Here is a 14,933-nt window from a genome sequence, read left to right as displayed (position 1 = left end):
TTTTCTCTCTCTCAAAAAATACCTTATTGTACTGTACTCACTTTTTCACTTAAAGGAAGCACTTTATGGCTCCTCTTTGAACTATCTGAATTCCCAATATCACTACTCACACTTTGAGACCATTATTAAGTAAAATAAGAGTTCCTTGAACATAAACACTGTGATACCCTAACAGTCAATCTGATAACTGAAATGGCTACTTAAGTGGCTGAGAGGCAGGCAGCATATACAGTGTGGATGTGCTGGATGAAGTAATGATTCATGTTCCAGGTAGGATGGAGCAGGGTGGCAAGAGATTTCATCACATGACTCAGAATGGCATGCAATTTAAAATTCATGAATTGTTTATTTCCGGAATTTTCTACTTAATATTTTCAGACCGTAGTTGACCAGGGGAAACTGAAACTGCAGAAAATGAAACTGTGAATGGGGGTGGAGGGCGAACTACTGGAAAGTAAATGCAAACTTTAGGTGAGCAATATTCAGCTTTAGAAGAATATATACACCCTAGTCCCAGGCAACCACTAATTTGCTTTCTATCGCTACAGATTAATTTTTTCTATTTGAGAATTTTATATAAATGAAATTAAAATCATTCGTATGTACTCGTCTGTGTCCAAGTTCTTTCAGTTAACACTGCGTGAGATTCATCCACGTTGTCGCATATACCGGTTGTTCACTTTTTGAAATCTATTTTGTAGATTGTGCGGACATTCTATAGTTTGTTTATTCATTCATCTGTTGATGGACATTTGTGTTATTTTAAGTGTCTGGCTATTTTGAGCAAAGTTGTTCTGATAGGTTTTCATTTGGGGAACATCTAGGAGTGGAATTTTGCAGTCATTTAGTAAGTGTATGGTTTAACTTTGTAAATAACTAAAGATATTTTCCAAAGTGGTTATAGTTTATGGTATTCCTACCAGGAATATTTGAGAATTTCAGTTGCTCCACATCCTTGCTATCACTTGGGGTTGGCAGTCGTTTAAATTTTAGCCATTCTAGTACATGAGTAGGGGTAGTTAGTTCATTGTGATTTTATTTTGCATTTTCCTGGTGACAGTGATGTTGGGCCTTTTTGGTAGGTTTACTGGCCGGTAATGTCTTCTTAGATGAGGTAACTGTTTACATCTTTTGCCCAATTTTAATTGGGTTTTAAGAGTTTATTTTAAAAAATATTTTAGGTATGGGCCTTTTGTTAGTAGTATGTATATATTCTCCCAGGCTGTGGCTTGCTCTTTTATTTTATAAGGAGTGTTTTCGAAAGGGTGAAATTTGTAAGTTTTGATGAAGAATTACTTATTATTATTTTCTTTCTGGGCTTGAGCTTTCTGTGGCCACAAAGATATTTTACTATTTTCTTTTGGAAGCTTTAGAGTCTTAGCTTTTCCATTATTTTTGTGTATGTCGTGAGGGTCAGAGTCCATTTTTTTCATATGCATATTTAGTTGTTATAGCACCATTCGTTGAAAAGATTATTCTTTTCACATTGAATTACTTTGGCACCTTTGTTGGACATCAATTGATCACATATATCAGTTTGTGGCTAGACATATTTTTTCTGTTCTATTAATCTATATGTCTATTCTTATACCAATACCACACTGTTTTGATTATCATAGTTTTATAGTAAGTCTTGAAATCAGGCAGAGTAAGTCCTTCTGTTTTTCTTCTTTAACAAAATGGTTTAGGTGGTTCTAGGTCCTTGGCACTTCTGTATACATTTTAGAATCCATTTGCCAATTTTTACCAAAATTTTTTTTCCTGGGATTTCTTTAAATTTTAGGGAGAAATGATATCTGAACAATAGTGTTTTCTCTATTTAATTATTGTAGTATTTTTTTAGGTTTTCTTTAATTTTTTTTAGCAGTGTTTCATAGTTTTCATTATACTCTTCATACACATTTTGTTGATTTTATCCCTAAGTATTCCATGTTTTTATGTTATTATAATTGTTATTGCTTTTAAATTTTCTTTTCTTTTTCTTTTCTTTTTTTTTTTTTTTCATTTATTGTTATTTATGCCTATAGCACCGGCTCTTCCTAGGTGATCTCCCCATCCAAGTACTAACCAGGCCCAACCCTGCTGGGCTTCCCAGATCAGACATCCGGCTTGTTTAGGGTGGCATGGCCATAGACTATGGACTGTGGCTCCACTGGGGCGTGAACCAAGGACCTTCTGCATGTAAAGCAGACATACTAACCGCTACACTATGGAACCACATCCAATATTATTTTCTAATTATTTATTGTTATTTTATAAACATTTAATTAAGTTTTGTGTGTCTCTCTTGTACTTTACAACTTTGCTAAATTCACTTATAAGTACTTGTAGCTTTTTTGTAGGTTAGGATTTTTTACATATGTGAACATGTTATCTACAAATAATAATGGTTTACTTTTTCCTTTCCCATCTGTATGCCCTTTGTTACTTTTTCTTGTTTTATTGTATGACTTGGATTTCCACTACTATGTTGAATAGAATTAGTGAGATCAAACATCATTTTCAATGTTAGGATCTCAAATGCTCACCATTACATGAAAGCTTTGTGTTTCTTTCCATAGATTCCCTTTATCAGGTTAAGAAACTTCTTTTTTACTTATGGGTTTTCAAGTATTTTTTCTGTTTAATTTTTATTGAAATGAAAATTTCTTTTTTATTCTGTTAATATGATGAATTACATTGTTGTTTTAAAGTATTAAGCAACGCTTGAATTCCTGAAATAAATCCCACTTGGTCATCATATAGCACTTTTTCTTTCTATATCGCTGAATTCAAATTGCATATGTTTTACTCGGGAATTTTGCACCTGTGTTCTTGAAGGTTAACTGTAGTTTTCTTTACTTGCAATGCATTTGTCTGATTTTGGTATTAAGGTGATTAACACTGGCCTCAGAAAATGATTTGGAAAAATGTTTTCCCTCCTCTATTTTCTAGGCAGGGTTGGTATTATTCCTTCCCTAAGTGTTTGATAGAATTCACCAGTGAAACCATCCGGGCTTGGAGCTTTCTATCTAGGAGTTTTGATAATGATTTAAATATATTTAGTAGATAAGAATATTCTGAATTTCTGTATCTTCTTTTGTGTTTTGGTAATTGTGTCTTTAAAAGAAGTTGCCCACTTTATCTAAGTTATCAAATTTGTTGGCCTAAACTTATTCATAAAATTCTCTTTTTATCTTCTTAATATTTTTATAATATATAGTGAGGCTTTGTTATTAACTGAACATATGTAATATTGTTACATCTTCTTGGTACCTTTACTTTTTTATTATTATGAAATGTTCTTCTTTATTCCTTGTTCTGATGTCTAATATATCTGACATTAATGTTGTTACTCCAGTTTGCTTATGATTAGTGTGTGCTATATTTTCCCATACTTTTAAGTTTAGCAGGTGTGTTTTTTAAGACAGCATTATAGTTGGATGTTACTTTTTTAAAAATCCAGTATAACAGTCTCTGATTTTTAATTGGAGTGTTATTCAATTTATATTTAATGTAATCATCTCTGTGTTTAGCTTTATGTCTACCATAGTCCTGTTTGTTTTCTATTTATCTTACCCGTTCTTTGTTCCTCTTTTTTCCTCATTTCCTTCTTTATTTGAATATAAGTGAATTTTTTGTGTGTGTTGCATTTGAATTTTACTATTGGCTTTTTACTCTCTATTATTGTGATTATTTTAGTGGTTGCTGTTGGCTTTGGAATAGTATCTTTAGCTTGTTACAGTTTAGGTTCAAATAATAACTTACCACTTCCTGTATAATGTAAGAATCTTATAACATTATGCTTCCATTTCCTCCTCCCATCCTTTAGTTATTATTGTCAATTATTTTATTAATACATATGTTATAAATCCCACATTACATTGTTATTATTTTTGCTCTATAGGGTCACTTACCTTTTAATGAAATTAATAAATGAGAAAAAAGTAGTTCATACAAATACATATATCTGCCATTGCCAGGTGTTTTTCATTCCTTTTTTTCTTTTATCCTGAGGACCTTCTTTACAGAGCAAGTCTGCTAATGACAAATTCTCTCAGCTTTTATTTGTCTCTAAAAGTGTCTATTTGCCTTCATTTTTGAAGGTTATTTTCTTAGATAAAGAATTTTAAGTTGGTAATTCTGTCTTTAAACATTTTAAAGATATTGTCTTCTTGTTATCTTCTTTTGGATGTGAAATCTGTGCTCATCCTTTTTTGTTCCTCTTTATGTAAGGTATCCTTTTTTCCTCTGGTTGTATTTAAGATTATAATTTTCCTAGTTTTAAGCAATTTGATTATAATGTGCCTTGATGTGGTTTGTGGTGTGTGTGTGTGTGTGTGTGTGCGCGCGCGCATGTGTGTGTACACACGTACTCTTATCCTTGCTGTAGTTTTTTGAACTTCTGGGATCTCTGGATTTATGGTTTTCTCAGGTTTTGAAATGTTTTAGACACTGTTTTTTTTTTTTCCCCAAATACTTGTTTTCTGTTTCCTCTTTTTCCTTCCTGGAATCTGAAGCAGTACGTCGGACCTCTCGATGTTGTTCCTCATGTCAATAACACCCTGCTAAATTTTCCCAATAGTTTCTCTTTTCATATTTCAATTTGGATAGCTTCTATCCAAATTAAAATCACCAATGTTTTCATGCCTAATTTCCCATTCCTCCAACCTTGTTAATTAATTTTGCTTTAGGTACTGTATTTTTAAACTCTAGAAATTTTCTTTGTTTTTTTCTTTATAACTTTGGTATCTTTCCTCATTATGTTCACAATTTAAAACATTTTTAAATTATAAGAGTTATTTTAAAGTAATTGTCTGCTAATTCCATCATCTCTGTGTGTGTATAGTGCTGATTTTTCTTCTGGTTATGGGTCATGTTTTCTTGATTCTTTCACCTCTTGTAACATTTGATAAATGTTGAACATTGTGAATGTTATAGTAAGTGTCTGGATTTTGTTCTCTACCTCAAAGAGTGTTAAATTTTGATCTGGCAAGAAGCTAAGTTATATGAAGATCAATTGATGCTTTTAGTGCTTGTTTTTAAGCTTTCTTAGGGTAATTCTAGAGGTAGTCTTTATTCTAGGGCTAGTTTAGATTTATTAGTAAGGCGTACTCCTTGGGGTCTTTACTGGATAATAGCTTGAGAGTCCAACAAAGTTTCAAATTCTACAGATCAGAATTTGAATCTCTAGCCTTTTCGGAGCTCCTATTACTATTACTATTTCTGTTGGCTAGTTTACAGCTCATGGATTTTTCACTCTCTTTATATTTACTTAACATATAGCTGAAGACTCAAGGGAATCCCTGTGCAGATTTTGAAACTCTGCATAACTCTCTCCTTTATTATCCAATGTACCATGAATTCTTACCACCTTAGACTCCCTGATCTCTAATCTTTTTCTCCTTAACTTGATGAGACTAGTTTGCTCTGCTTCTCCTTTCTTATAATAATCAATGGTCCAATGAATGCCGTAAGGCAAAACACTGGTGTGATTATAGGGTCCACCTTATTTTTTTTCCTTCTTTCTATAATCATATTCATATGTTGCTTGTTGTCCAGTTTCTGAAAAACAGTTGTTTCATATATCTTATACAGTTTTCTAGTTGTTTATAGTGAGTGAGCAACATTAACCTGTTATGGTCAGAAGCAAGAAGTCTTCTCATTCTACTTTTAATTTTTATTTCTCTTATTATGAATATATTTTTACATATTTTATAGAGCTAAGGGCCATTTTCCTTTTCTTTGCTAGCCCATTTTTCTATCATATTATTGAACATTTTCTTCTCTATTTAATATATATATTATATATATATTTAGGAGTATTAACTTTTATAGTATAAGTTGCTAAATGTTTTCTCACTTTGTATTTGTATTTTCTGATGGTATTGTTTGCCATGTGAAAATTTATCCACATATATAAAATTAAAATTTGCCAGTCAAACACATTCAAGTTATGGAGGAATTCATCCATGTTCTCTTATAGTACTTATATGACTTCATTTTATAGATGGATATAGATATATAGATTTAGATATAGATATAAATATATACGTACATATATAGTCTCTTATCTACTTGGATATTTTCTGGTGTGTGTTATGAGAAATAAATCCAGTTTTATCTTTTTATATATAGCTCTCCAGTTAATCCAATGCTATTTATTAAAAAGTTCACTTTTCCTCACAGATTTGAGATGCTGCCTTTAGCACATACTAAATTTTCATATGCAATTGAGTCTACTTCAGAATTAAAATTTTTTTTCATGGTTCTGTTTATTATTGCAACAAAATGACACTATTTTGATATTTGAGGCTTTGTAGTATGTGCTATATTCAGTTGGATCAGCCTCCTCACAATTTCTGTTTTCCTGGCTATTTGTTTCTTGTTCTCGCATATGAATTTTATAATTAATTTGTTTAACTCCGGAAGTGAGTGGAAGATAAGTGGGAAGTACTTGTTTTTCAGTGATTACAGGTCTATGGGAAGTTCAAGAGCATTTTGAAGGTTAATGTTTCTGAAGCAGGTGTTTCATGGAAGGGTAATTGGGATAAAGGTCATTTGGGAAGTTGGAACCTGACTGAGACATTAACCTTGATGTTTCAGCAACCTGGTAGGAAAAACGCAGAGAACAGAAATTCAAAAATAACAATGAAAGAAATGATGTATCTGATTCTTTTTGTACTAATATGATCTTGTGTGCCCCGTTGCAATTTTTTGTGAAAACTGATTTGTCCTAACTTTGGCACTTCTCATCTTATAAAAAGAACAGAATTGTCTACTGCCCTTTCAAGTAGAAAAAGACACTCCTTATCTAGTCTTAGTCAGATGTCTACAGAATTGACTAGCCGCTAGCAGTGATGGCCTGCTGTAATCCATCTGCCCTTGGTGTAGTGGGAGCATCATAATGCCTTAGCAAAAACACAACCTTTGGAATCAATCAGACCTGGGTTCAAATCGTAGCACTGCTGCTCCGTAGTTATGTGACCTTGGTAAGTCAGTTTCTTCATTTGTAAAATGAGCATATAATGTAAAGTGTATAGTATCCTCTCCTTTCTCCCTTGTCTTTTATTAAGGCATCACTAATGTAGGTGTGAGTAGAGAGGGCTGTGGCTTATTGCATGTCCTGGTTTTTTCTCTGTAGTGTGCCATTGGCACATCCAGGAGACAAAGCTGTGATCTTGGCTTTCTCATCACTGCGTTGTTGAAGAAACTCACATTTAATTTATATTCCATTTTATTTGGAGTTAGGCTGTTATAGAATAAAAAGATTGTGGGGGTTTTTTTTGATAGAATGGTATTTGTAACAAAAGCTGGCATAGTAGAGGTATAAGCCACTTCCTACTTTCCTTGGGAGTTTCCTTGAAGGCATAAATAGATCCAGGAATCTCTGCTGCTCTCCTCCCATAGAAGCAAATGGAATCCTTCCTGGATGTAGAGAAAACCAGCGTGCCATTTTGGAGAGCTTAGAGCTAGATCCTAAAGGCAAGCTAGAGCTCGATGTCATTTTTCTTAGACTCCAACTATAGAGATTAAAACAAAAACAAACAACGGCAACAACAACAACAACAACAACATTTCAAATCTTACCTAATAAAACTCATTTGAACCTTTTAGTTTCTTAAAAGGCAGTTGACACTTTTAGTATCATATATAATATCTAAATTATTTTCCAAACAAATCTTGCCAGAATCGTCAACTCATCCACTTAATACAACTTCCTAAACACCTGTGGTGAGTCAAGCACTGGCAGGTTGCAGGGTCATAAAAAACAATTAAGATGACATGTGCTTAAGTAATTCAAGTGCTTAAGTGATTTTAAATAAATAGAGGGAGCCTAATGTACATAATAAGTTCAATCTCAGTTTTATTGGAATCAGTTTCTGATTTCCTGAGGGATAATGGAAAATAATGAGATTCTATATATACTAAAAATCATCAGAATACCAAGAAATACAGTATATGGCTGGATAATTTCCTTAGCTTCAAAGACAGCCCATGTATTTGGGAATGGATTATAAATAATAATCTTTGATCTTGAGTCTCCTTGGTATTTTTACTACAAATTAATTTCTTAATTTAAATAAATGGTTTATCAGAGGTGTTCTGTACCCTTTACAAGTACCTTTTTATAAAAAAAAAAAGGCATATTCTACATTGTCCAAAATATTTATAATTTTTTTATTGTGGACTTTGAAAAATAATTTGTTTTTATCAGTGCAATATTCAATGCTCTTCTGAGATTTACTCTACTGGTGGGGTGGGGGTGGGGCTCAAACACGCACATATACACAGACACATCAAACCTTAAACCTCAAACAACTAACCCCAGCTCAAGTTTGCCCATCTCTGAGCATGAGGGCTACACTGACAATCCTTTCTTTTCCTATGCTGAATACAACCGTGTTGTGTACTTAGCCCCTTTCACTGTAGTCTTATTAGAAATCACATAAACTCCTGTAGAGATGACGTCTCACACAGGCTACTAAAAAATGCAAAGTGTTATGGTTTTGTATTATGTGAACTCAAGGGAATTTAACAAAAATAAAACCATTATTACAACATACAATGTCCCTTTACTTTCGGCAAGAACAAGATTATCATGGAGATTTTCCTATGAACCAAATCTCTCCTCTCTGCCTTAGGACTTTTGGTCTTCTGGTAATAATGAACCAGGCAAATTAGTTCAACTAAAATTTCTTATCTATAGACTCAAGTATGGTCTCCTTTTGTGACAATGAGCTGGTAAAGTTAGATAAAATATAGGATGTCCAGTTAAATTTGAATTTCAGGTAAAGGAGGGATATATTTTTAATATAAGTATATGCCAAGTATTGTATGAGACATACTTATACTAAAAATTATTTACCTTTTATTTAAAATTCAAATTTAACTGGTGTTAGGTATTTTTATTTACTAAATATAGCATGCTAGTTGTTGGGCTTTTTGGTTGGAGATCATTTTTATAATCATATAATCATATAATCTATGAAGTTCAGCACAGGAAGTATGTCTAAAATGAGCCCAAACCTGTGTGTTTATTTTATTTTTATGGACAGCTGTCTGTAAACCCTGTCCAGAAGCCCTGCAACGAATTACCTATTAAGCATTTAGAACCTTAAGAATGATGAAATAATAAGGTAAAATATTCTGATATTCTGGGAATGAAAACAGCCCTAGGATGCTTGTCTTTATCTCATCCCCATTCATAGAGAGTTAATAGTCTCGCGGCAGAATTACACAGCCACTTTCTGTTGTCTGGTTCAATATGAGACTTGGGTCCAAGTTCAATATTTATTTTTTTTTGTTAAATATTTCACAACTACTAATTTAGGTCTGGGCATGCAAAATCAATAGTTGTTAAAAAAATTTTTTTTTTGATGTCTGATTCTGTCTCTTTCATAGAAATTGAATCATTCACACAAAGACTCAATTAGAAACTTGTTATAAGGAATCCCTCCCACACCCCTTACAGCAATGGTATTGCTCTCCTATGTTACTCCCATCGTAATGAGTTTCCAATCCTGAACTTTTCGATCTACTGCAAGCTTAATTGAAAGAAACATTTCAGCACTAAGATTGATTATCCAGTGAATTTAAGGGGAAATAAGAGAATAACATTGATGTGTGTCTAGGGTCCACAAACATACCAGATAGACAAATATATTGTCTCATAATTTATTTTGAAAAGGGCTTTCTAATACAAAATGTTGAATAATGAAAAGCAGTTGATAGGTACTTAAAACCAGAGTCGATATTTTTAGAGAACTATCCAGTTTTTTAAAATAAGGATTCATATCACAAGTGGCTATACTTAAATTATATGAAGAAACACATAATGATAGACTGAGCACATCCCACTCCTGGACAAGTATATGAATAGAATTATCATTATCAAAGACCTAGACACTCATCATGTGAAGGCAATATGTGTTTTTTTTTAATTAAATTTATTGGGGTGACATTGGTTAATAAAATTATATAGGTTTCGAGTGTACGATTCAATAACACAAAGTTAAATTTTTTTCTGTCACCATATATTTGACCCCTTTACCCTTATCCACCTCTCTGCCCACACCTTCCCTCTGGTAACCACTAAACTGTTGTCTGTGTCCATGAGTCTTTGTTTGTCTTGTTTGTTTGTTGTTTTTAGTTTTATATCCCACATGTGAATGAAATCATATGGTTCTCAAATTTTTCTGTCTGACTTATTTTGCTTCCCATGATAATCTTCTCATGATCCATCCATGTTGTCACAAATGGCAATATTTCATCTTTTCTTATGGCTGAGTAATATTCCATTGTATATATGTGCCATATCTTCTTCATCCAATCATCTATGTAGAAGGGCGTTTTGGTTGTTTCCATGAATATTGCTGCAGTGAACATCAGGGGCCACATATCTTTACAGATAAATGTTCTCAATTTTTTGGGTAGATGTCTGGAAGAGGGTTTACTGGGCCATATGGTAATTCTTTCTGGTAATATGTGGTTTAAAGATAACAGGTCTAGCATGGGAGTGTCTCTCTTTGGTGATGGCTCCTTTTCCCCCATGAAACTCACATAATTCTCTTGAGAAGTCAGTTGGCTGTAGTATGCTAGTCCTGATCCTGGCGGTAAACCTTATTAAGCTGTCAATGTAATTTCTACAGTTGTTACACTTGTTCAGCATATGAAAAAGTTTTTGTTCAGCAGAAACTTCTCTTGATCTTCTATATTATCCGGGAAGGGGTTCTTCCAGGCTTTTCTGACTGTGGAGGTCCCTATCTAGTGAATCAATATATGTCATTGATCGAATTGGGGTGTTTCTTTTGCCTTTTATTGAAGGTTTTAGGAAGCAGTGAAATGACCAAAAAACAAGGGATCAAATTTGACTTAGAATAATGAAGGCCTTACACTCATCCTTAAAACTATAGAGTTTTAAATTTGGTTTGTGAAGCAGTTATATTTATGATTCTAGTTAACTGAGCTCTTACTTAGAACAATATTAACTTATTACAAACTATCAAAATGCAAGTAGGTTGTAGAAGCATCCACGTACCATGTTCATCAAGTCGCATATGTCATCCAACTGCTGGTGGCTTATGCAAATCCCAAGAAAGGCATTCTCTTTCTGCAGTGGTTCCTAGGATGCAGAAACTTCATAATTTCATTGCTTCTGACTTTAAATATTTCATATGCTATAAAACTAAAATTTGGCAAAACAATTTCTAGTCTAGATTTAAAGGGAAAATAACCCTTCTCTTTTATGTGCTTGGAAATGTTACCTTAAATGATAGTCATGAATGTGATAATCCATTTTTTAACAAGCAGATGAAAACCCAGTTTTTTCAAGGGATTGCCTTTAGCACTGCAGTCCTGGAAAAATTAAAGCTAGGAGTGGGAATGTAGCACAAGTCCAAGTCCCTTCCTCCAACCACTTACGGTCCTAAAGTCTGAAAGAGGAGGGAACAGGGCTTTAGAGATGGGCATTTGGAGAGAGAGAGGAGGACACAGTAGGGCGCCAGGAGCTGCAGCTGCCATGTGATGACTCCCTTCAATGACTTGTGGATTGGAAACTATGATAATGCTTGAGAGGAAGACTCTGAATGGACATTTTCCTGTGGGAGAACTTGGGGGAAACCACGGGGAACATTTTGAAGGAGGCTGAAGTTTTGTGTAAGTGCTTGGGATATTGAGCTAGCCATAGTTAAATATTGTTACTTGGACCTTTATGGTGAGGCTGGTGAGATCTGGGGTCAGTTAGATTATCCACAAACAGCCTCAGCCATCAGTACCACCCTTCGAGGGGATCTAAGCCATGTGGTGTAGTGCTAATTGGTATAGTCAAGACAAACAGTAGGTCAGGTGAGAGCATTTTTGCAATTAATAGTTATCCTTGGAATTTCTAGTCTTTTAGAATAATTATTCCCAAATTTCCCTACGCATGAGAATCGTCTGAGACATTTGTTAAAATATAAATTCCGAGGCCCATCTTTTACATTTTTTGCAAATTTAGGAGATTTTGACTTTTGATAAGGTTAATGTATGAAATACCTGGATTGACTGGATTTTTTCTAGAATTCGATCTCTGGGATTTGATGAGCAAGTACATCATGTTACCTTACTTACTCTTCATATAATTTCATAGACTTTAGTAGTACCTCTTCCCTTTTAGCCTTTAATGGGTAGGGAGTCTTAAATTTTTAGTCTTTCTTTCTATGAAAATTGCTTCATCTACATGATTATTTTAATTGCCTTTTATCTAAGCTTCTGGCCATGTGTGGATTCGAGTGTGAGACCAGATCTGCATGGACCTTTCCAGGTATAAATGAACCATTGTGGCCAGGAGGGTAGAGCAAGTCTTTGCCTCTCAACACTCATCACTTCCAGACTCCATCTCTCCATTTCCATGTTTCAACCACACAGCACAGTTTGTCAACACCTTCTAGCCTCCTCCCAGGCCTTATCTCTTGCAGTTCGTTTTCTTTCAGGAACACGAAATCCTTTCGACCCATCTGCATCCAGGTAACTCCGCTTCTTTCATCTTACTTGACCTTGGCCATCTAGGTGATGTGTCCTTTTTCCATCCAGGAAAGAATTCATTACATTCCATTAGTTTGTCACGCTGTAAGACCATAGCTTTGTATTTCCAAGAACAAGCACAGTGCTTGGTACATAGTGTGTATTCAGTACATATTTATTGAAAGAATGTTTATTTTTTACGTTTTATGATGCCATACCACATTTATTCACTTTTTGTCCCCATGGCAGGGGCAGAGTCTGTAAGAAGGTCCTTGAACCCTTTGGAAAAACTGAAAGCCCAGATCCTGGAGTTTCATAGCTACATTTTATATAAGTTCTTATAAAGGCTGATATTCATCTCTTGATTTTATATGAAATCACAAGATTTTGAGAGATCCTTGTAGTATTTTGTTCCTAACAGCATTTCACATTTCAGCTACCTTAATAACATCTATAATCTGGGAACTTTCTCTTGTGCTTTTTTGGAGGACACTTATGAAACAGCAGATGGCCTCATTTTTGTACCCAGAAAAATGTTTACTTCTTCCAGCTTTTTGTTTTTAACCTTTACACTTCTCTCTCTTTGACAACACAACAGAGCTTTAAAGAACAGAACTCTTTAACTCATAAATAGCTATTTGAATAAGAATGATACCAATATGGCATACATTGGGGCTTAAAATGGTAAGAAGATATATAAAATATATCTACCAGAACTCATATCAAATAATGTTATTTTGAGAACCATGCCTTAGAAAGAAGTAGATACTTTCAGAATGTGTATGAAAGCACCTATTTAGAACTCACATCTATCAACTCGACTCGAAGTACTTACAAAGACCTATCAGGCCCCCATGATTCCTCACCTGCTACTTCTCTGAACACAGATCCCACCATACTCCATTTACCCACTTGGATCCGCCCAAATGGGCCTCCATGCTCTTTTGTTTTCATTCAGCCTGGACCATTTTCTGCCTCTTTTCCTTTCATTTCTGCTCAAACATCACCTTCTTAGTGAGTTATTTCATGGCTACTCTGTGAAAAAATAGAAGCTTCCTCTCCTTTCAGACATTACCTGTCTCCCTCACAAGCTTTTTTTCTAGAGCACTCATCAGCTTGTAATGTAATTTATGTTGATTTGTGCATTTGTTTTTCTGTCTTCCTTGATAGAAAGGGAGACTCCATAAAGGCTGAGGTTGGTCTGTGTTGTTCATTGCTGTATCCTCAGAACCTATCAATGCCTGGCAATAGGAAGTCAATCAATATTTATCATTCAATATTAAATTCAGTTTCTGTTGTACAGTATTCAAAAAGTCAGCATTATTATTACAAAAAACAGAATAGAACCTGACCAGGGAAGTATAAAAAGTTATGAAATAATTACTTCCTAAATCATTGGTCTTTAGATAATTTTATTAATATTTAAAAATCTTTCATGCAATATTTCAGTCCAATACTATTAAGCTCTTTTAGAAGATAGGAAAAATATTCGTCACAATTTATTATAGTGAAAAATGGAAACAGTCTAAATTGCAACTATAAAAAGTTACTTAATAATTTAATGTATATTTATATGTTGTATTCTTATACAGTCATGAGAAATAATATTGACATGGAAAAATGCTTCTGATATACTCTTAAGTGTACAAAATATAATATAAATATGCAAAAATGTTATTTTGAGTTTGTTGTGTGTGTGTATATTACATACAGATGCACTCAGAGGACTGGAAAGAAACATTAAAATAATGATGGAACTGAGATACAGATGATTTAAGTAAACTGCCCAAGATTGTACTCCACACTAAATGGAGAAGCTGAGAGTCAAGTGTAGGCAGACCAGATCTAGCCTCAGCATCTTCTGTACCATACATTGACAATTCTGGGTGTGTCATGCTGCTTTCTTCAGCCTTACCAGCATCACTCCCTCTGATCATGAGCATCTTTAGTTTAGGATTGGGTATCTGTAACCCAACACCTTGTACATGCACCAGCTCATCACGTAGTTGTAGAGTTGAATTACAGCCTAATATAACTATGGGTCTTATAAGTCTTCTCTCAGGGATAATAGAGTTAGATTTCATTAGGCATAAATAACTTCCTTAGTTTTACCTGGAAAATATGATTGAATAAGTGACATTCTATAGGCTAATATGTATAGTACTTTCTGTAATGACAATGAAAGAGCTTACTAGTATTGAGTTAATTCTTTTTTTCTTTTCTAGGACTATGAATATTGCTGTTGACCAATGGGGAAAAATTTAGCTAAAAAGCAGATCTATTAAAAAGGGATCTAATTGCTTAGTTGTAAGTATATGAGTTAACACCTTAAACAACTCTTAAGTTATGACATCAGTTTGTTTGAGGGCAAGCTCAGATAAAGCATCTTCCAAAAATTCATCATTGGTAAAATTTATTTAGATGTTTAATCAAAATTTGGTATCAGTAAA

Source organism: Rousettus aegyptiacus, unplaced genomic scaffold (assembly GCF_014176215.1).
Source record: "Rousettus aegyptiacus isolate mRouAeg1 unplaced genomic scaffold, mRouAeg1.p scaffold_m13_p_2, whole genome shotgun sequence".
In the NCBI taxonomy this organism is placed as follows: Eukaryota; Metazoa; Chordata; class Mammalia; order Chiroptera; family Pteropodidae; genus Rousettus; species Rousettus aegyptiacus.
The sequence above is the reverse complement of the archived record's forward strand: the minus strand, read 5'-3'. Positions refer to the sequence as shown.